At 47.9% G+C, this 27598-nt stretch overlaps 1 protein-coding gene across 1 annotated transcript in view; it reads left to right on the top strand.

Moving 5' to 3' along the window:
* Positions 1-27598, top strand: part of DSCAML1 (DS cell adhesion molecule like 1) — a 334021-nt gene that overhangs the window by 50255 nt on the left and 256168 nt on the right.

Here is a 27598-nt window from a genome sequence, read left to right as displayed (position 1 = left end):
GTTAGGGTGGACTTTGCCCCCAGTGGGCCCCGGGTACTGGGGTAACTGGTGGCTTGGGCCAAATGGACAGTGGCAGAACCACCTGCCACCCCAGGCCCAGGGAGAGTCCCCAGGAGGAAACCAGGGGATTGCTAAGTTTCCTTCCAATTCTAAAATTCTAGAAGTCTGAGTTTCTTGTAAAGGACTAGCTGCAAGAAATATAACGGAAGGATACTATGGCTCTGAGCATCCTGGAGGCCTTACCTTGTATCACCTGGGGGCTTGTTAGAAATGTAGAATCTCAGGTCCCACCCTGACACACCTCCAAGACAGCAGGATCCCCCAGGTCTGCTTAGGCAGACCTTAGGGTTTGAGAAGCCCTGCTTTAGGCAGTATACTGAAGAGCTGGGACTCTGGGGCCAGACTGCCTGGGTTTGGATCCTGGCTCAGACACTTACTGTGTGACCTTAGACAGGTTACTGAACCTCTCTGAGCTTCAGTTTCCTCATCTATCAAATGAGGATGAAAATAATACTTATCTCATAGGATGGTTGTGAGATTTAAATGAGATAATCGATATGAAATCCTTTGAGCAGCACCCAGCACATGGTGAACGCTCAGTAAATGTTATCTACTCCTGGACGCCGGCTGTTGGGTAAAGTGCCATTCACACATCATCTCATCTCATTCTCTCCCAACCTGGAGGGTAAGTTGTAGTGTTATGCCCATTTGCCAGATGGGAGAATTCAGGTGCAGGGTGCCCAAACACACATTTTTCAGATGAAGACACCGGAGCTGATGAGCTAACTTGCCCCAGGAAACAGAAGGAACCAGAGTTTGAAGGAAGAGTTCTCTCTTGGTATGGAGTCGACAGTAGGAGGGGGTGACCAGTAGCCCTTTTATCCCCGCATAGGTCTGGGGACATGGTATCTGCAGGCCAGAAGCAGGCGGTTGGTGTGTTTATGGATATTAAATTCTGCCGCTAATTGCTAAGGATTAATTGTTAAGGATAAACACAAGGTGTTTCTCTGGCTCCCAGCAAGCTCTAAATTAAATGAGAAAGGGCATTTCAAGCAGGAAGGCAGAGGCCTCCCCAGAGCCAGGCAGTGAGTGAGAGTGTGAGACTCATAGGGCATCAGGAGAGACATGGTGCCCAGGGCTGGGGGCGGTTAAGGCTGATCTGAGGCGGACCAGAGGTGTCCCAGAGGTGTCTGACTCCACTCAGCTTCCTGCATCTCAGGGAATGGGTGGGCAGATGGGAGGGTGAGCAGCCGGCTCTCTGGGGAGGTTGGGAGGCCAGCCCGGGCCATGCACAGGTGTGGACGGAGGCGTCGGTGAGACCTGTAGCTTAAGTTGCTTCAACTGGGCTGTGTCTGCGCTCGCACTGGGGAGTCTGGACCCTCATGTGTGTGTGCAGCCAAGTTGTTTCTGTGGTCCAGGAGCCTGCTCTCTGGGCTGGGGCACCCTGCGCCCTTGTCTCCTGCCCCCAGACCCTGCTTCTGTGCCTGGTTGTCACCTGCTGGTCCTTTGCAACCTCTGCCTGCCTCCTGCCCTGGTTCACCACCTCCCTGGTCTGAGCTCCTCATCTGTGCTACGTAAATAAGGCCATGTTGCAATCGCCCACTTATTTGTCTTTCTCCCCTACTGGGCTGTGAGCTTCTTAGGGACAAGAAACAGGTCTTATTTTTCTCTGAATTCCCTCAATCTAAGACAGGGCTTGGCACAAAGAAGATTCTCTGTATATGCTAGATGGACAGAAGGAAGGAAGGAAGGAAGGGTGAAGTGGTCACTTCCATAAATGCATCCTCAGAAGGGACACAGGAGACAAGGGCAGGCCACCGCCTCACACGAGACCATCTCCCCCAGGGACCATCACCATAGCCTGACATTGGTCCCTTGGTGTCCAAGGCTGGATAAGGACCACAGGGTGTGATGCCTGCCTTCCAGTAGCTCTCAGCATTCCGGGGCAGGGCCGTAAGGAGTCTGCAAGCAGAGCTAGCCACACACAGAGCTGGGGAGCATGGTGTGACCCAGGGGCAAGCCTTCAGAGCAGCAGAGGCTCCAGTGGGGAAAAGTGAATCCTGTTCTCACAGTGGCCCCTTCGGTGCCTCATCACAGCCCAGAGACAAGCATCCCCTGGAGTCTCAGCCAGGTACTGGCTGAGGTTCCTCCTCATGCTCTAGATCCAGAGCCGTCCCCCCTCATGCAGAGAACCCCTCTGCCTTCTCCTGGGCTCTCTGCAGCCCTGCCCCTGGTCACACCGACAGCGGCCTGAGTGCTTTAGTTTCACCTCTCTCTCTAGTCTCCTATCTCAAAGGCCCTCCGAGTTCACAAACCCCAGGCCCAGGGTTGAAATGTTGGGGGTGTGGGGCAGTGCAGGGCTGGGAGGTGGGGGCCTAGTTTGTGCTTCTCCCCACCGGCCTCCCGCTCAGTCTGGGAAGTGAGCCTTGGGGTGCAGGGTGAGGATTAACAACCTAACCATCAGGTGAGAGTGGGACGGACAGCAGAAGTATGGTTGTGAGGGTTCCACCCAGCAGCAATTTCCCCTCCTCCCTTTCCAACAAACCAATAATTTTGTTCAGGCAGTAACATTCCCAATGTCAGGGGATGAATCATAGCTAGTCTAAGCAGTTCCATTCCCCTTTGTCCGTGACTGGTCCAGGGGTGGATGTATGACTCTGGGCCAAGCAGAAATATGCTGAGGGCTTTTGAGAAAGATGTTAGTCCCTGAGAAAGGACAGACACAGAGCTGAAAGTCCTTTTGGCTTCCAGTCCCCTTGCTTCCTGCTTTATATGCCATAATGTGAGGATGTGATGTTTGGGACAGCAGCAGCCATCTTGTGATGGGAGGTATTGTTGATAGAAGCTGTCAAATATAATACCACCACCACCACCACCAGCAGTGACAACAACTAACATTTAAATAGTGCATTCTATGTGCCAGCTATTGTTGCAAATATTTTTCATATATTGACTCATTTAGTCCTGACAAGACCTTCAAAAGATTGGTATTATTATTATACCCAATTTACAAATGAGGAAACCAAGACCCAGAGAGTTTTGGTAACTTGCCCAATGTCACACAGCTGGAAAGTGTATATAAAATGTCCAAAGGAGTATGGACTGATAACATTGTTAAGCTGTTGCACCAGTCTAAGAATGTTCCCTCTGTTGAGTAAACAATAAATGTCCTGATGATTTAAGCCTCTTTTAGTCTGATTTTCAGTTATTTATTGCCAGGAACATCCCAGTTGGTTCAGCCTCCTTCTAGATGGCCAGTTCTCAAAGACAAGACCCTTCCCCCTCAGTGGCCTTCTCCTCCATATGTTTTTCTCTGATCCAAATATGTTGACTCTCTGCAGACAGAACTGGATCTGTTGGTAAATGGATTAATTGGGAACTTAGTGTGCATGCAGGACAAGGAGCCTGGAGGTTGACTTGGCTCCTAAGTCCTCACCTACCCCAGTAAAGGCTACTCTGACCCCTGCCTGATGCTGCCCTACTTTGTCTCTGGCCCAGACACCCTCTTTACCATCCAGCCACCTCCACTTCTGTCACCAGATGGATTTGGTCATTTCATTTTTCAGAGTGGTTGAGATTCCTGTGCTAGTGAACAGGAGTTTCCCACATCAGGCTTGAGCTGGGGCCCCAGGAGAGCCCCAGTGGGCTGCTTTCTCAGAGTGGGCGCATTAGCTCTGTTATGAACCTGCCCTCATGTTTGTCCCATCATCTGCATGAGCTAATGAAAAATCACTAAGTTGGAGTCAGGAGTTCTGGGTTTGAATCTAGATTCTCCTTCTAATGTAATGTATAACTGTGGGGTAAGTCATTCAGTCCTCTGGGCCTCCTCAGTTTCGCAATCTGTGAAATGAGGGGCTGGGTGTTAGTGTCTTCAAGTTTCTGGTTTTACAATTCCTCATCCAGGCATCCCTGAGACTTTCCTAGATCTAAAGCTTCTAGGAGACCAGTATGAGATGGTTTGCCATAGTCTAACAATGGGTCCACAAGAATAACACTGTTTGGTTAAGATGACACAAGCTATTATGATAGAAGAACCTGAACTCTTGATGGCTTACTACGAGTTTGTTTCTTGACCACGTGGATTTCAACTGCCAGTGAAGATGGGACACAGGTCTGCTCTCCATAGTCATCCAGGAATCCAGATAGAGGATCCACTATCTTAAGTTTTGGCTTTCAAGATTGCACTGGGTTTCAACATCTAGAGGTAGATGGTGGAAGAGAGAGAACATGGAGAATGAAATGGGAGGTTTCTGTAGGCCAGACCAGACATGGCATTCATCAGTTCCACCCACATTTCACTGGCCCAAACTCAGTCACCTGGCCCCACAGAGAGGTAAGGAAGTCTAGGAAAACAGAACCCCTGTCTGGCCACCTGCTTCCCAGCAACAACTCTATACCCTGGAAGGGCAGGCACAAATCTCTCCATGGACAGCTGGCCACCTCTGCCAAAGGCACCTTCCTCCAGATCATAGTGAATGTTTATGAATAAGAAAATCTGGAAAAGGCACCTGGCATGTAGTAGGAGCTGGGTTAATGTCCACCACCACCACCACCCCTTGTCTTCTCAAACAAGGAAACCCTCCCTTCCAGCTTGATTAACATTTCCAGTTGGATCTAAGATCCTGGCTGGCTGAGATTCGGCTGTTTTACATGCTCATCTTGCAGGTGCAGCTCCAATCTGCAAGCTTAGCCTAGTCTGGCTTAGCCAAACCCAGCTGGGCAGTTCCTCCTGGCTGAGCCCAGCTGTGGCTCTTCATTAGCACACTCTCCAGGAGATGTCAATGTGCTCACAGTAAGACCATGGCCATAATTATTGGCAGCCCTCATTTCTTGAATAATAAATATGTAAACCTTGGAGTAAAGGAGTCTCAGGACATGGGGGCCTGGTGAGGGCTTGCTGCTTGCCAAGACCAGGCTTGTACCTTTTTAATCTGTTAAGTTGCTGGAATCAAGGGAAGATATGGCAGCATGGTCAGGGAGCAGGTGTCAGGAGTGGGCATTTCCAAGGTTACCTGGGGTGGGGGAAGCTTGCCAGGGGCTTTGAGAATCAACTGGGGCTAGGATTGGAGAACAGGGAGGGACTGGAAACAGAGTCCTGCCAGCCCTAAAAGGAAAGACACTTAGACTGAGAGATCTCTAGAGTCACCAAGTCATCCCAGCTTGCCCATGACTTTCCTGGTTTTAATACTGAAAGTCCTGTATTCCAGGAATCTCTCTCACCCAAGTCCTGGGCAAACTGGGATAACTGGTCAACCTTGTGTTAGATGTAGAATTATACTGGGGAGAGAGCATGAACTCAGGTCTGATAAGCCCAGGTTCAAATTCCGGCTTTGGTATTTACTGACTGCAAGTTCTGTAAGCTCTTTTAGTCTCCTCATTAGTAAATGGGGTTAGTAGTGCCCATTGCACAGAGCCATTTCCCTGACTGGATAGAATAATAATATATATAATGAGCCTGACTCCTCCCCTGCTGTGGAAAATTGTCCAGCCTCTGCCTGACTCTTCCCCATGACCAGGGAGCCCCTCCCACCTGTGGCAGCTATTCTCTCTTTGCCTGGCTCTGTTGGATAAAAATATCTCTTTTAGGAATCTCTACCCACTGGTTCTTCTTCTGGACTCATCCAGACTCTCAACTCTAAAGATGGTGGTTGTAGACCCAGCCCTCCGAACCAGCAGATCAGTGTGGAGACCGAGATGTGCCATCTCAGAAGGGCTGGCACTGGGTCTGTGGTGAGGAGCCCAGGGACTCTAGTGGTAGAACTAAACGGCTGTAGGTTTGTGATGATGATGGATCCCACCTCCTCATCCTAATTCTGGTCAATCTCAGTTTTGTCCATTGTGGCCACCATCTGAGACCTTCAACCTAGCCGCTACATATGGCCGTGCCGCATATCACCAGGGGCACTGTTTCCTCCAAATTGTGCAGTGCACAACCTGAAAAACCACGCACATCAGGTATACACTGGAGGTTGTAGTGGGTAACCAAAGATGACCTCAGTGAGAGAGCATGGCTCACACACACTGTGTCCGGTTGAAGTAAGCAGCCACCACCTGCTCCCAGGCACGCCCTGTCAATAGTGGCCTTTGTGGAATTAAAGTAGTTTTATCTGATTATCCATCTCTACATCCCAGATCAGTGTTCTCAACCTTGAGCGCACATCAGAATCACCTGGAGGGCTCGTTAAAATGCAGAATGCTGGGTACCGACCTGGGCATTTCTGATGCAGTAGGTCTGGGATGGGGCCCAAGAATTTGCAATTCTAACAAGATCTTAGGTGATGCTGGTGCCTCTGGCCTGGGGACCACTGTCCTTGGTTAACCTTTCATGGTGGCCTATGCAATGGGAGTCGGGGACCAGGGTCCAGGCCCCTTCTCTGCCTCTTTATTAGGGACATCAGTTTAGACATGTCACCTCATCTCTCTGAGCCTTAGCTTTCTTTCTCTATGAATTGGGAGGGGTAACATCTCTTTTAGTATCTCAGAGTATTGTTCGGAGACTCAAATTAGACAATAAATGTTGAAGTTTTGCAAGTTGTTTGATAACTATATAGTGTTGTTTTCAGTCGCTCATTTCTTCTCTAGGCTGTAGGTGTTTTCTGTCTTCTGGTGGACTGTTTCCCTAGTCTTTTTCTTTCAGGATCTACTTATATACCTCTTCATCTCTTATCATAAAAAGTACCAGTATCTGGAGAGAAGGGATCATTGCAGAGTGACTTCTGGAAGGAAACCAGTGACCTGTCAAAGTCAGACCATCCCCAAACAGAGATCCAATTATATTGAAGCAAACATGCATTGTGGCTCAGACACTGCAGGTGTGGGACAGCTAGCAGGTCTTGGAAGTTAGTCTGCAGGGGGCCAGTGTCAAACTTCTTCCCCGGGAACCATGGAAGTCCTTTCAGAGCAAGGAAGAAATGCCTAGGCAACCCGAGACTTTGGCCCTGGAGGCCCAATGGAATGGGTGGAAGGGGAAGTAGCCCGTATTTTTATGAATACATGTGCAGGTACATTTTATAGAGAGATCTCTCCAAGGAGTCTGCATGGATTGAAATGTGTGCTTAAACGTGGGTGCACAGATGCACGACAGCAGGTGAGCAGGAAGCGTGGTTGACATTGACATTGTATGACTAATGCTGAAGTTAGCCAGAGGGGCCTGGCTGATGTCAGCATCTAAGGGAAGACTTGAGAAACTGTGAGTTAATTACTGCCAGACCCACAGAATTCTTTGTTGAGAGGGAATGACCTAGAATGCAAAATAGGTTTCATTTTGTACAGAAAACTGGGAGAATACTAGCAAGAAGAGTACTGAGAAGGTAGGAATTGCTGGGGTGCTGGTGGAGGTGAGAAAGGAGTTCAGAAAGTGTGGGTGAAGAAGAAATGAATAGATGCCATTTGAACCGCCCCATTCTAGAGCCATGCATCACATGTACCTGTATATAGATATATTCTCACACACAGTCATTCCACAATAAACATCTATAGATAACCTACATTCTGCCACTTTCAAGCAGCCATCATCTTTCACCTGTGCAACCTGCAATTGCTTCCTAAATGGATTTGGTGCCTCCAATTTCTTTCCACCTCCTTCTAAAATATAGAACTGATCATATTGCTGCCTGACTTTAAAGCTTTTATGACCTCTCACTGTCAATGTAATAAATACCTAAACTTGCCGTTACAGCCCCTGGAGCCTACCACGCTGTCTCATGTCTCTCTGGTTTTCTTCTAGTCATTCCCATTGCCTGGAATGCCCCATTCAGATGTATCTCCCTGGCAAAGCCTTTCCAGGGTCTGGCAAATGAACCCACTGCAATTGCTGAATTGTAAGGTGTCACTAATGCTGAGCTAGACTATGGGTTTTAGGGCATACCATCTTTTTAACAATAATAAACACCACACTAAGGGCATACATCAACTGTACAATATATCCCAAATCTGGGCCCTTTAACATCTGGAATAACATGCCTCTTAGAATGATAGGTGTGCTCTCCTCTATGGACCCATAGCTCGCTGTTCCAGTCTCATGGAGCATGACATTATAATCTGCTTCCAGTAGGGCTGACTTCTGAGCTCAGATGCGAGCTCCCTGAGAGCAGGGCTACTTTTTGCCCTTTCAGTATTTAACATAAAGGCACACATGGGCACTCAATGCACATCATTAACTGACTGAACTCTATGGGGGACACAAAATGAACCAGACATGGAACTTGGCCCTTGTTCCCTACACTCAAACTTTAAATCCCGAAAGTCCTTTTACACCTCTTCTTTCTTTTTCGTCATAGCATAACTGGACAGGGTAAAATAACTGGAAAGTACTTTTCTATCTTGAACTAAGGGGTTTGAGGTTTAGGAAAACTTAAAGCAACTCACCCGGAGACAAGAATAGAGGTCAAGCTTCCCAACTCTGAGTGCCACGTTCTTTCAGCTGGACAGTGTTGCCTCTGAAACAGCAGATACTAGAGAAACAACAAATCGTCTGACAACAATGCTATGCCTAAAGGCCTGCTGAGTTCCTGCTATGCACTAGGTGCTTTACATATACCATCTTATTGACCCCTCACAACAGCTCTGCAAGCTGTCTTATTATCCCCGTTTTACAGGTCAGGAACCCAGTGCTGCAGGATCGGAAGTAACTTGCCCACATTTATAAAAGCTAGTAAGATGAAGGCTTTGAACCCAGGTTTCAGCAACCCTGCAGCTCATGGTTTATCTTCTCTACCATGTTACTGATGTCTTCTGCATTATCACCAAAACCGTTTTCTTGTCAGATAAGAAGCACTCTGAGAAGCTTTTGGAAGTGTGTGTGCAGGCATGCATGCTGTCAAATGACTGGAAGGAGCTAGAGGCGTTTGAAGGGCAGGACCAGGGATGCCAAACACAATGAAGCATCATCCTGCCCCAAATGCTGCAATGCCCCATGGCTGTCAGCCTGCAAGGTAGCTCCTGATGGTTCTGCCTCCTGGTATTGACACTCTGTGTTGGTGCCCTCCCACATTGTACCAGAGTGGTCTCTGTGACCAGTAGCATATGACAAAAGTGATGACGTTGCTTCTGAGATCAGGTTATAAAAGATCGCAGCTTCCATCTTGGGCTCCGGCTCTTTCTTGCTCCCTTGGGTCCCTTGCTCTGGGGGAAGCCAGCTGCCATGTGTGAGCAGCTGTGTAGAGAGGCCTGTGAGGCAGGGAGCTGAAGCCTCAAGCCAATGGCCAGCAGAAAACCAAGGCTGCTAAATTTTGAGGTAATTTGTTATGCAACTGTAGATAACTAATACAGTCCCATTAAGAGACATAGCCAGTCTGCACTTTCTGGGGGAGCTCTGGGGAGCCCATGGATGGGCAGTTGAGTTCTGAGAAGCAATAGTGAAAGTCCCCTAGGAGTATACATCTCTGAGTGCATGCAGTGGGAGCTGTGGCTCTGGAGGTCTGTCCTTGAGAGCTGGGCTCCAGGCCTCCTGGCTCCTCCCCGGGTCCTGGGGCAAAGGAGCCCCGGGGTTGGGGGGATGCCTGGCTGCAGAGACAGCCCTGGCCACCCTCTTCTCAGTAGTGACAGTGACAGGACCCCCTGGGCACAGCTCCACACCCAGCACAGCCTCTGCTTTATCACAGCCCCTCTTGTTTTTCAAAACCTCTTTCATTTTGTATGAGGAGACAGATGTGAGCTTGCACAGGCTGCCGTTCTGGGAAAAGAACAAGAATTTTTTTGTTCCCATGTCTTTCTATGGCAGACCAGACTTCTCCTTGCTTTATTTTTTTCATGTGCTTTTTAAAGGGGTGATTGTCTTCCTCTGTGGCATCCCTGTTACCCCACGCTGCCCCTGCTCTCTTGGGGGGCAGGTGTCTTGGCTCTGCCCTTGTTAACCTGGGTATCCGTGAGCAAATGTTGGATCTTCTCCAAGCTTTCGTTTTCTTGTGTATCAAATGAGGAGAGGAATACGTTCCCTGTGACATTTGGAATAAGACGATGAACATGACCGTCCTTTGTAAACTAACCCCGAGGCTCTGCCACGGCTTTTCCATGTAACCTTGGACACGGCCTTGCATCTCTGGGCTTCCAGTCCTCACTGTCTGGAGAGCCCTCCTGGCCTTCCTGCTGAGCTCCTGGGAGAGAAGCTCCAGGGGACCCGGCAGTCTAAACCCCCTCCCCGCACCGGATGTCTTCATTTCCTGGGGCTGCTGTAATAAAAGACAACAACCTGGGTGGCTTAAAACAACAGGCATTTATTGTCTCGCAATTCTAGAGGCCAGGAGTCAGAAATCAGGGTGTCGGCAGGAGCAGGCACCCTCTGAGTCTGGAGGGGAGACTCTGTTCCTTGCCTCTCTCCCCACTCCTGGCGGTGGCCGGCCCCAGCCTCCCTCGGGTAGTGGCGTAACTCTGCTATCACATGGCCATCTTCTCTGTCCCTCTGTGTCTCCTCTCCCCTTCTCATAAAGACGCCAGTCGTATTGGATTAAGGGATTGGATTGGATTTTAACTAGCTTAATTCCATCTGTTAACCACCCTATTTCCAAGTAAGGTCACAGTCTTAGGTTCTGGGGAGTAGGATTTCAACACATACTGGGGAATAGGATTTCAACACATCTTTCGGGGGACACAATTCAACCCACCACAGCAGATATGCTGCAAGGCCAAGTGACATGGCTCTGGTCCCTCGGGGTTGCCTCACCCGGCTGTGTAGACTGAGGAAGGGCAGCGGGTGCTTCTGCATGGCCTCCCTAGCACCAGCCCTGAGCCCCTGGCTTTCTCACCGGAAAGATGACGTGAGCCACCCACAGCCCTGCATGGCAGCTGGAGAGGCAAGCGCCAGCAGCCCTACCTCGGGGATATCCTGGGATCTTTCTTTTGCCATGTGCCCATGTCTGATTCCTGCCTCCAAACTCAGCTCGCACTTCAGCCCTCCTAAGCCACTTTACCCACCTGCCTCATCTCTCCACCCACTAATCGTTTATTCAACAAATATTTATTGAGCACCAGCTCTGGGCCAGGCCCTGGGGATAAAGGGAGAACAAAATGAGCACGTTTCCTGTCTCCACGGAGCTTACGGGAGAGAACAGACAAGGAACAAACACCAACAAAGACATACTGGGACAGTCGCTGCGGGAGATGAGAACACGGGGAGAGATTAAGGTGGAGGCGTGGTGGTCCAGGACTTTTCTAGGGAACTAACTGACAAGGAAGCAGAGGCTTCAAAATATGGGTAGGACTTGACCAGGCAAGTGGGAGGAAGAGGCTGAGGTGGCCCAAGTCCACCGAGAGATCGGTGCTTGCTGGAAATTGACACAACCGTGTCGGGGAGAAGAGTCCAGGGGGTGGGAAGGAGCACAGGTGAGGGGGGCAGAGGCAAGCCAGAGCTTTCTGGGGTCCCCCAGGTGTTTCAGAGACTGAGGGTGGCTATCTGCCCTGGTTCCTCTCCCCACCTCTCCCATCACTAGGTCCCCTCATCTGTTAAGCCATATTTCTTCCTAGGGAAAAACCCTTCCCCAGGTCCAGGTAAATCCCTGCCTTTGGGGATGATCCAGCAGCTGCATGGAGGGCACTGGGCAGCTACTTGAGGAGGTGGGAGAAGAGGGATAACCAAGGAGGTGACCCAGGTGGTCTCGCAAAAGACAAGACTCAGATACATGCATGCAGTTGGCTCCCCAAACCTTCTAGGCCCTTCTTCCAATGCATCTCTCCCCGTCCTACACTTTTCCTTCCGTGGCTTGGAGAGGGGCCATGTGCCAGGCTGCTTTCCCCTGTGGGATTTGGGCAATGGTCATGGGCAGGTTTCATCTTAACCTTTTATTAATCAACTGAAAACCCTGCACCACTGTGAGTCTACCCAAGCCTACCGTGCACTCAGAGGCTCAGGGGGACAAAGCAGCCATTCAAAGGGAGTGCCCTAGTTTTCGAGGGCTGCTATAAGGAGTCACGATAAACCGGTGACTTAAAGCAGCAGAAATGTATCCTCGCCCAGTCTAGAGGATCCAAGGGAGAATCTGTTCCATGCCTCTCTCCTGGTTTTTGGTGGCTGTGGGCCGTCCTTGGTGTTCCTTGGCTTATAGACACATCACTCCAGCCTCTGCCTGCACCTGCATGTGTTTTCCCTCTCCCTCTCTCTCTCTCTCTCTTTCTCTCTCTCTCTCTCTCTGTGTCTTCTCCTTTTCTCTTATAGGGGTACCCCTGATTGGATTTTGGCCCACCCTAATCCAGAATGATCACTTGTCCAGATCCGTATCTTAATTACATCTGCAAAGACCGTTATTCCGAAGGTTCTGGGTGAATGTTTCTTTTGGGGGGACACCATTTAACCTCCAAGGGAGACTGAGCCACGTCACTCAGCCCACACTCACGGAGGCCCCTGCCACTTGCCACGGTTTCTAGCTGCAGGAGTGCACGACCACTTCTCATCCTTGAGCACTCATCCTTGCCTTGGAGAGAGCCTACTATGTGCCAGGCAGGATGCTAGGCCTAAATGGGGGAGGGAGGCATTTTAAAGTGCTTTCAGCAGGAGTTTCGAAACACAGAGCCCACTGAGGGCTGGATGCTCTCCAGTCTTGGGGGTCTTGCACGACCCCCTCCACCCATTTTTAGTTTCCTGAGGCCAGGGCCAAGACAGCCTCTTGCAAGTCAGCTGCCCTCTAACTCCACCCTCTACCCCAGCCACAGCCACTGGGCAGGATCTGACTGTCCCTACACCTCCTGCTCCTCCTCCCCACCTCCATCTCAGGACACAGGCTCTTTCTGTCCTCCTCTCTTGCCAGTTCACCACCAATGATGATATTCCTATTTAAAAATAAATCGCTGCGATCTTTAATTGCAGACTAAATAATTGCTTCATTTTATTTAAATGTGGCTCTTGGAGGCTCTGGGAACAATTAGCAGAAAACATAGGGCAGTGCCGGGTGCATGTTTCAAGCATATAATTTTTTTTATTATTATCATACCGTTGTTTGCGGGATCTGGAAAAAGAAAGTGCGCCCCTCCTCCCGAGTTAGTCATGCACAATTTACAGGCAATAATCACAATAATAATGGTAATAATAATAATTCCTGGCCCTTTCCGGATTTCATGCTCGGCTCCCAAGGAAGCTGGGCAGTCACAGTGCACTTTCCAGAAGGAGAGGGGTAAAAGCAGCCCCACCCGCCATCCCGTTGACCTTCGGAAGTCCCCGGCACCCTGGTGCTTATTGTCTGGGTGCTGATTTGATGCGCTGAGCTGTGTGTGAGTCAGTAGCTTTCTACGTGTGTGGTCTGGGAAACTCTAGGCAGGTCCCACTGTCACCCCCAGGACCTCTATCAGTGTCTAAAATTCTACAATTCATTCATAGAGTCAGGGAGTATAAGAGTAAGATGGGGCCAAAGAGATCATTTAGCTCAAACTCCTCTTTTTTTATGGTGGAAGAGACCAGAGGCCAGAGAAGTGATTTTTCCCCTCAGGTTGCAAAGCTCACTGATGACAGAACCAGGAAGAAGGCTGCACCTGTAAAACAGGAGAGCAAGGCCTTAGGGCCAGACACACCTGTCTTAGGACCCCATCCTGCCACATGGCTATCCGTGTGAGCCTGGGTGTTTTTCTTGGTCTCTTTGTGCCTGTTTCTTTATCTGGAAATATTAGAAATAATGATACTTGCTTATTGTGAGGAATAAAAAATAAATGTGAACACTTCCAGCACATTCCATGTTAGTCTTCTTTCCAAATCTCCTCCATTTTCAAGGCCATGGAGGGTACCCGTGAAGAGGGACGGGGAGGAGGGAGGAGGACGACACCCCACCTGGGACCCTCTGCCCAGCCAGGCCTTAGAGGCTGGGCCCAGGTGCCTTCTTCTTCCTCACCGTTGTGGGTCCCAGCTGGATCTGCCCAGGTTCAGCCTGGAAAAATGGCCTAATGGGCTATAAACCCACGTTGACTGAGCACTTACTATGTGCCAAACTCTGTGGCAGATACTAAAGCTGCTAAGATGTGTGAGACGTGGCTTCCGCCGTCGAGGAACTTAAAGGCTGTGGTGACAGAGACAGTTAACAGTTGCCTTTGCTGTGATTTTATACGATAGGCAGCCCTAAGGCAGCCTGAGAAGGACACTTGCCCAGCCTCTGGGGTTCAGGGAGGCGGCTGGGGAAAGCACTCCCTTGAAGGATGTGTAAGAGTTGGGCAAAGGAGCTTTTTAAAGGACTTTGTAGGAAGAAGGAGCAGTGGAGACAAGGCTGGCAAGGTGGGCAGGGGCCTTTGTGGGTGACTTTCCAGCGTCTCTGTTGAGAACGGGGGGCCATGGGACGGCAATACCTACCCTGCTCTGGAATCACAGCTTTTCAGTTGAGCCAGAGGGCTGTACTTCTTTCTACCGGACTTGGTTTTTTAAGGTGGGTCTAAGGGCCCTTTCCATGATTAATACCTTCCCAGGGCAGAGCAGGCAACCATTCTTTTTTAAAACATATAACAGCTTTATGAATATATATACATACACACACACACACAATTCACATACCATATAATTCATCCATTTAAAGTACACAATTCAGTGGTTTTTCATATATTCACTAAATACACTAGTGAAAGAGTTTTCAAAGAGTTGTGCAACAAACATCACAATCAACTCTAGAACATTTTCCTCATCCGCAAAGAAACCCATACCTATTCCAGTCACTCCCCTTTCACCAATCCCAACCTCATCCCCACAACCTGGGCAAACACTAATCTACTGCAGATAGATTTGCCTAGTCTGCACAGCAGAGCTGTATTCCTTCTGGAGCCTCTAGGGGAGAATCTGTTTCTTATCTTTTCCAACTTTTAGAGGCTTCCTGCATTCCTTGGTTTTGACCCTCTTCCTCCGCCTTCAACATCAGCTTCCAACCTCTGCTTCTATTGTCACACCTCTGACTCTCCTTGCCGACACCCTCTTCTGCTCATAAGGACCTGTGTGATTACATTTGATCCACTGGATCATTCAAGATTTCCTCTCCATCTCCAGACCCTTAATTTAATCACAACTGTAAAGTCCCCTTTGCCATGTAAAATAACAAATTCACAGGTTCCAGGGGTGAGGACGTGGACAGCTTTGGAGGACCATTGTTCTGCCCGCCACAGTAGCCATCCTAGGGGCTGGGCGGTGGCATCTCACTGCGGCTTTGATTTGCATTTTCCTGATGGCTAATGATGTTGGGCATTTTTTGTGGGCTTGTTGGCCATTTGTGTATCTTCTTTGGAGAAACGTCTATTCAGATTCTTTGCCAATTTGTTAATTTTGGCTTCTTGGTCTTTTTGAGTTGTAAGAGATCTTTATGTATTCTAGAGAAAAGTTCCTTATCAGATGCATGATTCGCAAATACTTTCTCCCATTCTGTGGGCTGTTTTTCACTCTCTTGATGGTGTCCTTTGAAGCAAAAGTTTTTAATTTTGATGAAGTCCAATTTATCTATTTTTTCTTTTTTGATCATGGTTTTGGGGTTGTATCTAAGAAACCATCTAATCCAAGATCCTGAAGATTTTTGCCTATATTTTGTACTAAGAGTTATGGTTTTAGCTCTTACATTTAAGTCTTTGATACAGTTTTGAGTTAATTTTTATATATGGCATGAGGTAAGGGTCCAAATTCATTTTTTGCATGTAGATAGCCAGTTGTCCCAGCACTATTTTTTTAATTAAATTCAGTTTTATTGAAATACATTCACACACCATACAGTCATCCATGATATACAATCCACTGTCCACAGTATGATAACATAGTTATGCATTCATCACCACAATCTATCTCTGAACATTTTCCTTACATCAGAAAGGCCCAGAACAAGAATAAAAAATAAAAGTGAAAAAAGAACACCCAAATCATCCCCCCATCCCACCCCATTTGTCCTTTAGTTTTTATCCCCATTCCTCCACTCATCCATACACTAGATAAAGGGGGTGTGATCCACAAGGTCTTCACAATCACACTGTCACCCCTTGTAATCTACATTATTATATAATCGTCTTCAGGAGTCCAGACTGCTGGGTTGGAGTTTGGTAGTTTCAGGTATTTACTTCTAGCTATTCCAATACATTAAAGCCTAAGAGGTGTTATCTATATAGTGCATAAGAATGTCCACCAGAGTGACCTCTCGACTCCATTTGGAATCCCTCAGCCACTGAAACTATTTCGTCTCATTTTTCATCCCCCTTGTGGTCAAGAAGATACTCTCAGTCCCACGATGCCGGGTCCACATTCATCCCTGGGAGTCCTACTCTGCATTGCCAGGGAGATTTACACCCCTGGGAGTCGGGTCTCACATAGGGGTAGGGCAGCGAGTTCACCTGTCAAGATGGCTCAGTTAGAGAGAGAGAGGGCCACATCTGAGCAACAAAGAGGTACTCAGGGGGAGACTCTTAGGCACCATTACATACAACTTTAGACTCTCCTTTGTGGTAATGAGCTTCATAAGGGCAAGTCCCATGCTCGAGGGCTCAGCACATCAAACTGTCCCAGCACTATTTTTGAAAAGACTACTCTCTCCCTATTGAATTGTCTTGGCAGCCTTGTTGAAAATCATTTGACGTGAGGGTTTACTTCTGGATTCTCAGTCTAGTTCATTACTCTATATCTCTGTCATTACAGCAGTACCACACTATCTCAATTACTGAGTTTTGTAGTAAGTTTTGTAATTAGGAATTACGATTCCACCAACTTCATTCTTTTTCAAGATTGATTTGGCTATTCTGGGTCCCTTGAATTTCCATGTGAATTTTGGGATAAACTTGTCAATTTCTGCAAAGAAACCAGCTAGGATTTTGAAACAGATTGTGTTAAATCTATAGGCCAATTTGGGGAGTATTTTCATCTTAATAATATTAAGTCTTCCAATCCATGAATATTGGATGTCTTTCCATTTATTTAGATCTTCTTTAATTTCCTTCAAAACTGTTCTAACATTTTCAAAGTATAAGCCTTGCACTTCTTTAAGTTTATTCCTAAGTATTTTATTCTTTTTGATGCTGTTGTAAGTGTAATTGTTTTCTTAATTTCATTTTTGTATTATTCATTGCAAGTGTACAGAAATACCATTGATTTTTGCATATTGACCTTATGCTATATAACCTTGCTGAATTTGTTAATTGGTTCTAATAGTTTCTTAGTGGACTCCTTAGGATTTTCTCTATACAAGATCAAGTCATCTGCAACTAGAGATTTTTTTTTTTTTCTTTCTAATCTAGCTTCCTTTTACATCATTTTCTTGCCTAATTGCTCTGGCTAGAACTTTCAGTACAATGCTGAATAGACATGATAAGAGAAGACATCCTTGTCTCGTTCCTGATCTTAGGGCGAAACATTCAGTCTTTTACCGTTAAGTATGATGTTAGCTGTGGGTTTTTCATAGATGCCCTTTATCATGTTGAGGAAGTTCCCTTCTATTCCTAGTTTGTTGAGTGTGTTATCATGAACGGTATTGGATTTTCTCAAATTCTTCTTTTTGTTCCCATTGAGATGATCATGTGAGTTTTGTCCTTTATTCAATTGGAACAGTATCTTGTATTAATAGATTTTAGACATTAAGCCAACCTTGCATTCCTGGGATAAATCCCACTTGGTCACAGTATATAATCCTTTTATATGTTGCCGGATTCAGTTTGCTAGTAATTTGGTTTGCAACTGTTCTTGATATCCGGATTCCCTGGAGGCAGCAAATCACTGCTCCCTCCTCCCTGCCCATCCTGGAAAAGTGTCAGAAAGATACTTCTTCCTTCCCTTGGCTCCATCTTTTCCATATTAACCCAAGGACTATTTGCTGGTGAACTGGGAATGATCACCCCCTGAGGCCGTTGTCTTTAAGGCATGGCTCAGATACCCCCTTGGCTCCCTTCCACCCACTCAGCAGCACGAACAGCCCCCTCACCTCCCCTGTGCTCCCACCATTCTTTGCATTTAACTTGTTGCAGCACCAATCACTTTCTCCTACAGTTGGCTGTTTAACTGTTTGACTCCTCTGCTAGAATGCAAGCTCCTCAAGAATTGGGATCATTATCTTCTTTGCCTGGCAAATTCTTGAGAGTTTGTTAAATGACTTGTGTCTACATGCCTGAGAAACTTTCTAGGAAGGCAAGGCACCCTTAGAGATGATTCAGTATCATGTTGTAGTGTGAATATTTTTCAAACATTTCTTTTAAGCAGCAAAATCCTTATTTCAGGTAGAATTTTACATAGAACACTGACATGTAAAGCACTCCAGAGAGACAGCTGCTTGAGTTTAATCGGGGATGCCCTGAGCCCTGCCCACTGGGTCTTTCCCTCAACTCCCTTTCCTGCTCTTTGGGAGCTCCTTGAAAACCCTGTACCTTCACAAGACCGAGTTTGGGAACCACATTAGAGTGGGAGGAGCCCTGAACTGTCAACATCTCTTGGGCATTTGGCTTCAACTCCACCTTCCTAGACCTGGTTTCCTCATCCTTTAAAGAAAGGGCTGCATGCTGGTAGAACCGTAGCATGAATGCAGACCTTCCTACCTCCCACACAGCCCAGCCTGTTGTGGGGCTCTTTCCTGTTCAACCCAGAATCTTCCACATACCAGGGAGCCTCAGCCAATCATGAAGAAGAGGCCTATTGACCATCCCAGGATGAAGTAACACTCAAGGCCTGTCCTGGTCCTAACATTCTACAGTACAGTTCATAAAAGCATAGTCTTATGCCATTGCTAAGAAAAAGGCAAACTGGACTGCAGTTACAGCTGTTTCCAGGGTTTATCTTGCTCCTGGAATTCTTTCTGGGATTCTGCACTGAGTGATTAAAGGGCAACTTTGTCCCCTGCTATCTAGCACTGGGGGTGTGCCTGGGGACCAGGTTATCCAAGATGATGCAAAGCGGGAGGGAGCTTAAGGCTCCCACACAGGCAGGGGGTTACTGGCCCAAGAAAGACCTATACGGAGACCTTCAGACTCATAGACAGACCTGGAAATGAGAGACAGGAAGTAACCAGAATATCAATAATCCTGACATTTGCATGATTTATTAAGTCCTCTTATATTTATATTTATATTTATATTTATATTTATATTTATATTTAAACACACTTATGATTTTGAATTGCCCAACAGCCTTGTAGGGCAGGCCGAGCAAGGTTTTAAACTCCAGATTATATGTAAGAAAGTTGGAATTCAGAAAGTTGAGTGACGCAGCCAAGTTTACACAGCTGGTTAGCATTGAACTGGAACTCCTTCCTAGCTCCCCTGACTCTGGTCCAGTGCCCTCTCCGTGATGCCATGTGCCCATTCACCCATGCTCCCCACCTGGGCTCAGGTGCTGTTACACCCCAGCTCTTTAGAAGGTGACTGGCCAGCAAGGGGCTGTACCTGTGGGCCAGCAGCAGCAGCTTGGCCTGCAGGTACATAGTGAGGACAGAGCATGGCTCAGAAATCAGCAGCAGTGACATATAACCAAAGATACTGGCAGCAGGGAACCTGTAGGTGCAAAGGCTAAGAAAGGTGGAGACAGCCATTTCTGGAGACCATGGTAAGCCCTAATATCCAGCCCCAAATTATCTTAAGACCTTCTAGAAGTACCTGTCCCCCAGTCCTTCACCTGAGTAGTGGGCTTGAGAGATGCCTTCTAAGGGGTAATTTGTGATTCTGAACTTCCTTTGCTGGAAATACTCTGCAGTTCCTCCATGAATTATCTTTGTTGGGCACCTTTGTGTTATTCAGAGATGACTTCTCATCCCAAACCAGCATCTTCAAAGAGTCAGGGATAAAGTGCAAGCAATGGCATGGAGCAGCCAGATCCTGTGTGATTGATGAGGCCAGGACAATCCTCTCCAAGCAGACCAGGCATTGCCTCTGATGTGGGATGTGCCCAGACATGCATGCAGGACTCGTGATCCCTGCTGATGTTCACCCAGTTGAACTCCCATCACTTTGCTGGGCTCTGATATTCTACAATTAGAGGTTCATTCCTTTGAATGTGTCCCAAGTTATAAAACAAATGTATCAGGAGAAATAATGTGTTAAGCGCAGCACTCACACCCAATTTAGAGTGAATGAGTGAACCCATCCTTTCTGGAGATAGGGTTTTGTTTGTAATATGCAATATTTTAATAGGTTAACACGCCCTTGGTGATTGGAGTAGGGGGAAAGATAGATCTTTTGCCATCAACAATGGTAACAGTGAACCTGAGTTCAAATCCCAGATCTACTTATTAACTATGTGACCTTGGATAAATTATTTAATCTCTCTGTACCTCTATCCTTTGCAGATAAAGTTGGGGTAATAATAGTACCTACTTAATAGAGTTTTGTTAGAACTAAATGAGTCAAGGATTTGGAACTATCTGGCACATAGTCCACACTCAAGGAATGTCAGCAATCATTATTAATAGCAGCCAGCATTTGTTGAATGTTATATCTCTGACATCAGGCTCAATGCTCCTGGGAATCAATATGTCACACTATGGCTTTGGCTGCTTCTGCAAGGTCTCCAGTTCCTACAGTGTTCGTTGTGTTGGTCCAATGCCCTAGCAGCTCACTAGCAGGCCTAAGGAGCCCCCACACCTTGGACTCAAGGTCAGCTCCACCATCATTCCCAAAGTGCCCCTCATGCTGGCAACTGAGCAGATTGCCACCCCCACTGCGCACTGCCCTGGCTGTGAGTTCCCCCTTAGGGCTCCTGCTGTCCTTTCCTGCCATCAAACCTTCTGTAGTGCCACCCTGCCCTACCCAACAGAGGACTCTAGCTTCAGACCTTGGGGAGAACAAATTGAGGTCCTGGTCACCACCCTCCCGGGAAGCCCTTGAGTTCCTCGTGTCCATGACCCTGCTTCCTCATAGTTCCGTGCACCTGGGGTAGGGGAGCAACCTCTCTAAAGCACAGAGCAAAAGGTCCTGGTGTGCCCTATGCTTGGGTCAGGAGGGACCCCTGGCCTTACATTTATAGAAAAAAATAAATAACATAAATGAACTAGGTATAACCAAGTCACCCAAGTGGTTTTCCTAAAATGACAACAAAAAATGCCTCAAGGTGATGCTCCCCTATCGCTCCCCCCACCTAGAAAAATCAGACTTAAAGGTTTAAAGGCCACTTCCTCAAGCACCCAGTTACACACACATGACCTCATTTACTCATCATGGCAGTGGGTATAATTAGCCTTTTAACAGAAGAGGAGACTGAAACTCAAAGAAGCTAAGTAGCTTAACCAGGCTCTTCTGGGTCCAGAGCTGATGCTCTAGCCAGCCATGTTGTCCTCACAGCTCGGGGTCCTGCAGTCCCCTCGGGGGCAGCCCTTCCAGAGAGGGTGGCCAGCCTGGCTGCTGAACCTGGGTGCTGCTGTCAGGAGATAGATTTCCCTTTTCACTTCACGTGGGCCCAGGAGCAGGGCAGGGATGGCCCGTGGGGGCTGGGGGGGCAGGCCCAGCTGGAGGGTCTGCAGCTGCCCCTCTGAACCAGATGTGGTTCCCTCTGCAGAGGCTCCCAAAGCCTCCTAACCCTCCATCTCCACTTCCACCCCCCAACGCCGGGGTCCAGGCCAGCCCTGTCTTTAACCTCCGGAAGGTTTCCCCTCCTTCTCCAGCCCTCTCTGCCGACAAGAAAGCAGGAGGGGTACAGTTTTCGGCTCAGCAGCAGCTGATCAGAACGGATGATATGTTTTCACTCTGGTGTGTTCAACAGTGCGGATCGGACAGGGAGCGGAAACGGGAAAGATAAGTGGGAAATAAATCACCGACTTGATTTAGTCATAACAGTAAGGAGAGGGTGATTGCTGAGCCGCCATCAGCGCCTTGATCAGCGGCTGCTGCCTGCTCTGGGGGCAAGAGGGGCTTCCTGCAGTCTGCACCAACCTTCCGAAGCCCGTTGCAGAGGAGCTGGTGCTGGGTGAGCAAGGGGGCGGTGGTCCTCACGGACGCTCCCTGGGTTTGCTGCCCGATGGGCCCCTGCCCTCCAAAGGGGGTGGACAAAGGGAGCACAGTGATGTGGAGGGGAAAGACCCAGCCCTTCTCCTATCCCAAGAGACCCCTGCCCAGCAAGGGGAAGGGGAAGAAGAAGGGGCCCTTCCTGTTGAATTACTCCGGTGGGAGTCAACCAGAGTTGGTGGGGAAGCCGGGAAAGTGCCTGCAGAATCAGATTCCTCCTGTGTTCAGTGCTCTCCAGAAAGCCTCTCACCCTTCCCTTTTTCCAGGCAGGACTGAGCCCAACTCCACCAGCCTGGTCTTTGGAGTCTCCAGAGAAGAAGTGACACTGTCCCTCTGCCCCTCCCCATGCCAGCAAGTCTACCCTGGAGCCCCCTGCTGCATTTCCAGGCCATTTCCCCCCTGCCTGTTATGAGGTGGCACATGGCATCCGGCATATTCCGGAAGGACAGGCTCTGCATTGTCCTGAGCAGGGTTCCCAGGGACAAGCCCCGGAAGAAGGGCAGACCAGCACGGAGGGGACAGATGAGGGCAGCGATTCTCAGAAGCCTGGGCCCTAGGGAAAAGGCAGCCTAGGTAGTGCAGGAATATCTATTCCAACTCACTAAGGAACATCTGCCTTGGCAAGTTATAAAATACCATTTCCACCGAGGCTGTAGAATTACTTACAGGAGCTACAATGAAACCAGACAACCTTTCAATCAAGCTGCCTGTTGTTCCTGCTTCAAGGCTGGTGAAATAAATACTAAGAAAATAACGTTAGTTGGCATCTGAGCATTTTAATGAATAAAGAGCAGCAGGAGGGCCTGGGGACGGGGAGCTGCTGGACTTCCCTGGTGGGTCAGCTCCAGGCGGGTCTCCCGGCCTCCCACCCTCGCCTTCCACAGCTCCAGCTCCCCCTTCCCAGTGTGCCTTCCCAAAGCTTCCTTCCTGCTCAGGTCCAGGATCCTATCCCCTGTCTTCCCCAGGGATGGGCCTGCTCGACCCAGCCAGACCAGCAGCTGAGAGCTTTGCAATGGGGTCTCGGGCTTCACTTTCTCCACAGATTGGAAGGAGCCTTTGGGGTCAGTTCACTGCTCTCACAATAAGGCAAGTAAGTGTCGGGAAGGCTAAGCTGAGGTGAGGTGAGATGTGAGAAAAAAGTGATGCAAAGACCTTAAGAAAGGGCTTTTATTGTTGCTTTTATAGCCAGAACAAGATGGGGCAGGTTTGCTGATTGGCACAGACAATGTCACGTTAATGGATGGCAGAGGGAAGGCAGCAGAGCCAAGCTCTGTTTTGCTCCCTTCCTCTGTGTCTGCAAGAAGGGTAGCTGGACTGGGAAGGTAGAACAAACCTGGTATGAGAGGCCTGAGCCCGAGCTAGTGAAGAGCCTGGAGGAGACCACCTGGCTGTGCTAAATAGGTGTGTTTCCTGGTCCCAATCAATTCCCTCCAGGGTGCTGACAGGAGCAGCTGCAGATGAGGTTGCTAAATCTGGTCAGCATCCCTGGGGAGCTACGCAGAACTGGAAAGAGGGTGGCAAGTAGGGAGAAAGGCCTGTGTTGCTTTGCTTTCCAAGGAGCCAAGCAGGGGAGTGTTGCAAATGTTCCATGGATGAGCTCAACATCAGTCCCAGGCAGGCTTTTGGAAGACGAGGAATGGATGATTGCAAACACAAAAGGAGGTGAGGGGTGATCGCCAGAAATCACAGTGGGCTCACTGGAAATTAGTCATGCAAGAGAAAAAGCTTTTTATTTTTTGGTAAAATACTGGTAGGCCAAAAGTATGTTCTGGAAATAAGAATGAGGATTCCAGTGTGGCATTTGTCACACTCTTTCAAGGCATCCCTGTGGACAAGCTGGAGACTTGTACCTGGTTGGTATCTGATGAGGAACATTTGTAACTGGCTGAATGAACGCACCCAAGGGGAGTGACTAAGGGAATGAGGTCAGTGTGGAGGAAATTTTCTCAGGACATGGGGATCTCCCATTCTTTCCAAGATCAGTTATCAGTGACTGGTGAAGCTATAGAGAACATACTGATAAAATTTGCAAATGTCCTAAAACTACAAGGGGTATAAATACCTTGCATAACAGAAATAAGAAAAATAATAGCAAATAGCTAATAACAAATGGCACTCTATAGCATGTCCCATGGGCCAAGCATTGTCCTAAACATGCTGCTTGTGTTAACATTTGGTTTTCACAGCACCCCAAAAAGGTAATATCCTTATTCCCGTTTTACAGCTGAGGAAACCAAAAACAAAGAGGCTCAAGTAACAGGTTGCGGAACCAGAATTCAATCCCAGGCCATGTGGCCCCAGAGCCTGGGCTCTTAGCACCTTGTTGTAAAAGAAACATGCTACAAAGCAATTTCAATGGACTGGAGTTGTGGGCTGAGCATGAGGTGAAATCTAATAGGAATATATGGAAAGTATTGTTGTGTATTACTAGAATCAAGGGGCATCTAGCCAGGATGGAGGCATGAGGCTTGTCAGCAGCGTATCTGAACACAGCTTAGCGGTTTGCTTGGGTACATCCAGCCTGAATCTGCAGTGATGGGCTGGCCAGTCCATAACCGGGGACCCCAGGCTCCAGGTTTTTAGCAGGACTTTGACAGCATGGAGCTGGCCTGGAGGCAAGGGTCCGGAGGGCGGAGTCAGGAGCCCCTGATGGAAATAACCTACTAACCAAATGCAGTAGACATCTGAAAGGAGGAGCTGGACTTTCCATGGATCTCCAAAGGGAAGACCCAGCTTCCATGGGTGGACATTATGGAGAGGCACATTTTAGCACAGTGAGAAGAAGTACTCTCTTGCTTTTCAAGCTGTTCAAAATTAGGGCAGTGCCTGGAGCTCTGTTGGAAGAAATGACATATAACTCACTTAGCATAGTGCTTGGCACATGAGTGTGCAAAAAATGATCGTTACTGTCGTGATTATGATTACTAATGCAGCATTTGAATCCAGATGCTACTACCCGTATGATTCTGAACAAGCCTTTTCATTTCTAGCCTCAGTTTCCCTATCTGTAAAATGGGGATGATGGCGCCCACCTTGAGCAATTGTTGAACGTGAAAATTAAATGTGATTCCGTCTGCAAAGGGGCCTGATATAATATCTGGTGAATAGTAGGTGCCAGTGAAGTTTTCCTCAGGGAGTTCCTTAGAGGACAGAGGCTGTGCTGTGTCTTAATTCAGAATTTAGCTTAGCCTCAGCTGCCTGCCAGCAACAGTAACCCTGATGGCTGCCATTTATGTGCTTTTTTGTGGTGACATATATATGACATACAATTTGCTATTTTAACCATTTTTAAGTGTACAATTCATGTTGTGCCATCATCACAGTATTTCCCAAAATTTTCATCACCTCAAACAGAAACTCTGTACCCAGTAAGCAGTAACTTTCCACCCACCACCCCCACCCTCACCCCCACCCTCACCCCCCACCCTCACCACCACCCCTGGTAACCTCAAATCTGCTCTCTGTGTCTCTGTGTCTATGCCTGTTCTGGATATTTTGTATAAATGGAATCATATACAAGTCATCCTTTTGTGTCTGACTTATTTCACTCAGCATGATGTCTGCAAGGCTCATCCATGTTGTCACATGTATCAGAACTTCATTCCTTTTTATGGCTGAGTAATATTCCGTTATTTGGATATACCGCTTTTTATTTTTCCATTCATCTGTTGATGGACTCTTAGGTTGTTTACACCTTTTGACTATTATAAATGATGCTACTATGAAAATGATGCACAAGTATCTCTTTTCAGTTATTTGGGGGTATAGATCCAGGAATGGAATTGCTGGGTTTTAGGAGAATTCTATTTTTAACTTTTTGAGGAACCACACAGCAGCCACACCATTTTACATTCCCACTGGCAATGCATGAGGGATCCAGTCTCTCTACATCCTTGCCAACACATATCACTTTCTGTTTTGTTTCTGTTTTTCTTTTTTCCTTATAGCCATCCTAGAGTCGTGGAGTGGTTACCATGCACCTTTAAGCCCTTCCTATGTGTGGGGCACTATCTTCAGCTAACCACAAGCATTCACCACACCCATAAGAGGTGGGCGTCATGATAGTGTTCACTGTTTACAGATGTGGATACTGGAATTTTTTTAAAAACAATTTTATTCACACACCATACAGTCCATCCAACATGTACAATTGATGGTTCTTTGTAGAGTCACACAGTTGTGCATTCATCACCACAATCAATTTGAGAACATTACCATTGCTCCCAAAATAAAAACCCCATTCCTCTTATAACCCCCTATTATTGACACTTGGCATGGAATAGTACCTTTGTTACAACTGATGAAGGAATATTACAATACACTGTTAACTATAGTCCATGGTTTGCATTAGCTGTATTTTTCCCATATACTGCCGTTATTAACACCTTGTAATAGTGACGTACGTTTGTTCTAGTTCATGGAAGAACATTGTTTTATTTGTACAATTAGTCATCATCCACAACAGGGTTCACTATGTTATACAGACCCATGTCTTACCCTCTAAGGAAGTTGGAATTTCAATGGCAGGAGAGTTGGAGCTTGCATCTGGGCTGGCTGACTCAAGTTCATGACTTATAAACCATCCTACTACCTCTCTGGGACTTAGCAAATTATTTAGGACGTGAGAAGGCAGAGAAAAAGTGAGGTTTGAGGGTGCAAGTCATCTGGTCTGATTTTTCTCCCCTTCATTCAAGCATTCTCTTGGAGCAATGGGGGAGACCAAGGCACGGCTGGGCGGGAGAGGATGGGCAGGCATGGCAGTGCCCTCCACAAAGGACGGGGAGGACCTGCTCACCTCACGATTCAGCCTCCAGCTTCCTTCCTCCACCCCGCCCCTCTTCCAGACACCCCACTTCAGGCTTTTCTTTTTTCAGCCTGTCTGCCTCCATCTTGGTACTTTGTCCTGCTAATTCCAAGGCTGGGAGGGCGTGTGCACTCTTTGTGCTGTTCAGCCCTAATTAGAAGTTCCTGACAGCTTGTTTGGGGCCCTGTCAGGCTCTCTGACTCGCTTTGCACCAATAAGTAAAAAGGAAAATTGCTGTCTGCTCCGTACCTGGGTGCTGGGCGTCATGGTGAACGGCATGTGTGGGCGGCGGGCTGCTCTTATTCCTGGCATGGGGAGGGGCTGAGCCAGCATGGGCAGGCGGCTGGGGGTGGGGGTGCTGCCAGGCCAGGGCTCACAGAGGGCTCGAGCGCCTTGCTTGGAGGGACTAAGGGACTGAGGCTTGATCGGGGAAGCCAGCCGAAGCTGGAGTGGCAGACTGCTGGGTCGTTGGCTTCAGGTCCTTGCTGCCTCTGCAACCCTGCACGTATTCAGGGCCAGGAGACTCCAGAGCACAGTCAGCTGTTTTTTGGTCACCTTTCGTGGAGGACTGGCAGGCTCGGTGGGAGGGGAACCGGATCTTATATTTACCCTGGCAAGGGCATGGTGTGGCTGGGGCCTGCATCTGTGGACCCTCTGCCCACTGACTGCCCCCTAGGAAAGTCTGAGAGTTTTGTTGTTGAAAGACAATGTAACCTAGCAGTGAAGACCTCTTGGGTTCAAATCTCAGATCTGCCACTGATAAGCTGTGTGCCTTTGGGCAAGTCATTTCATTTCTCTGGGACTTAGTTTCATCTTCTGTAAAAGAAGAATAATAATAGAGTTGTTCTAAAGATTAACTAAAGCCTTTAGAACAGCACCCAATATGTAGTAAGCACTATATAATGTCGGCTGTTATTATCTTTACAAGATTCTTAACTAAAGCAGTGTAGTAGCATG

Source organism: Choloepus didactylus, chromosome 6 (genome assembly GCF_015220235.1).
Source record: "Choloepus didactylus isolate mChoDid1 chromosome 6, mChoDid1.pri, whole genome shotgun sequence".
Taxonomy (NCBI): Eukaryota; Metazoa; Chordata; class Mammalia; order Pilosa; family Megalonychidae; genus Choloepus; species Choloepus didactylus.
Note: the sequence above shows the minus strand (reverse complement) of the source record. Positions and strands in the feature narration are given on the sequence as shown.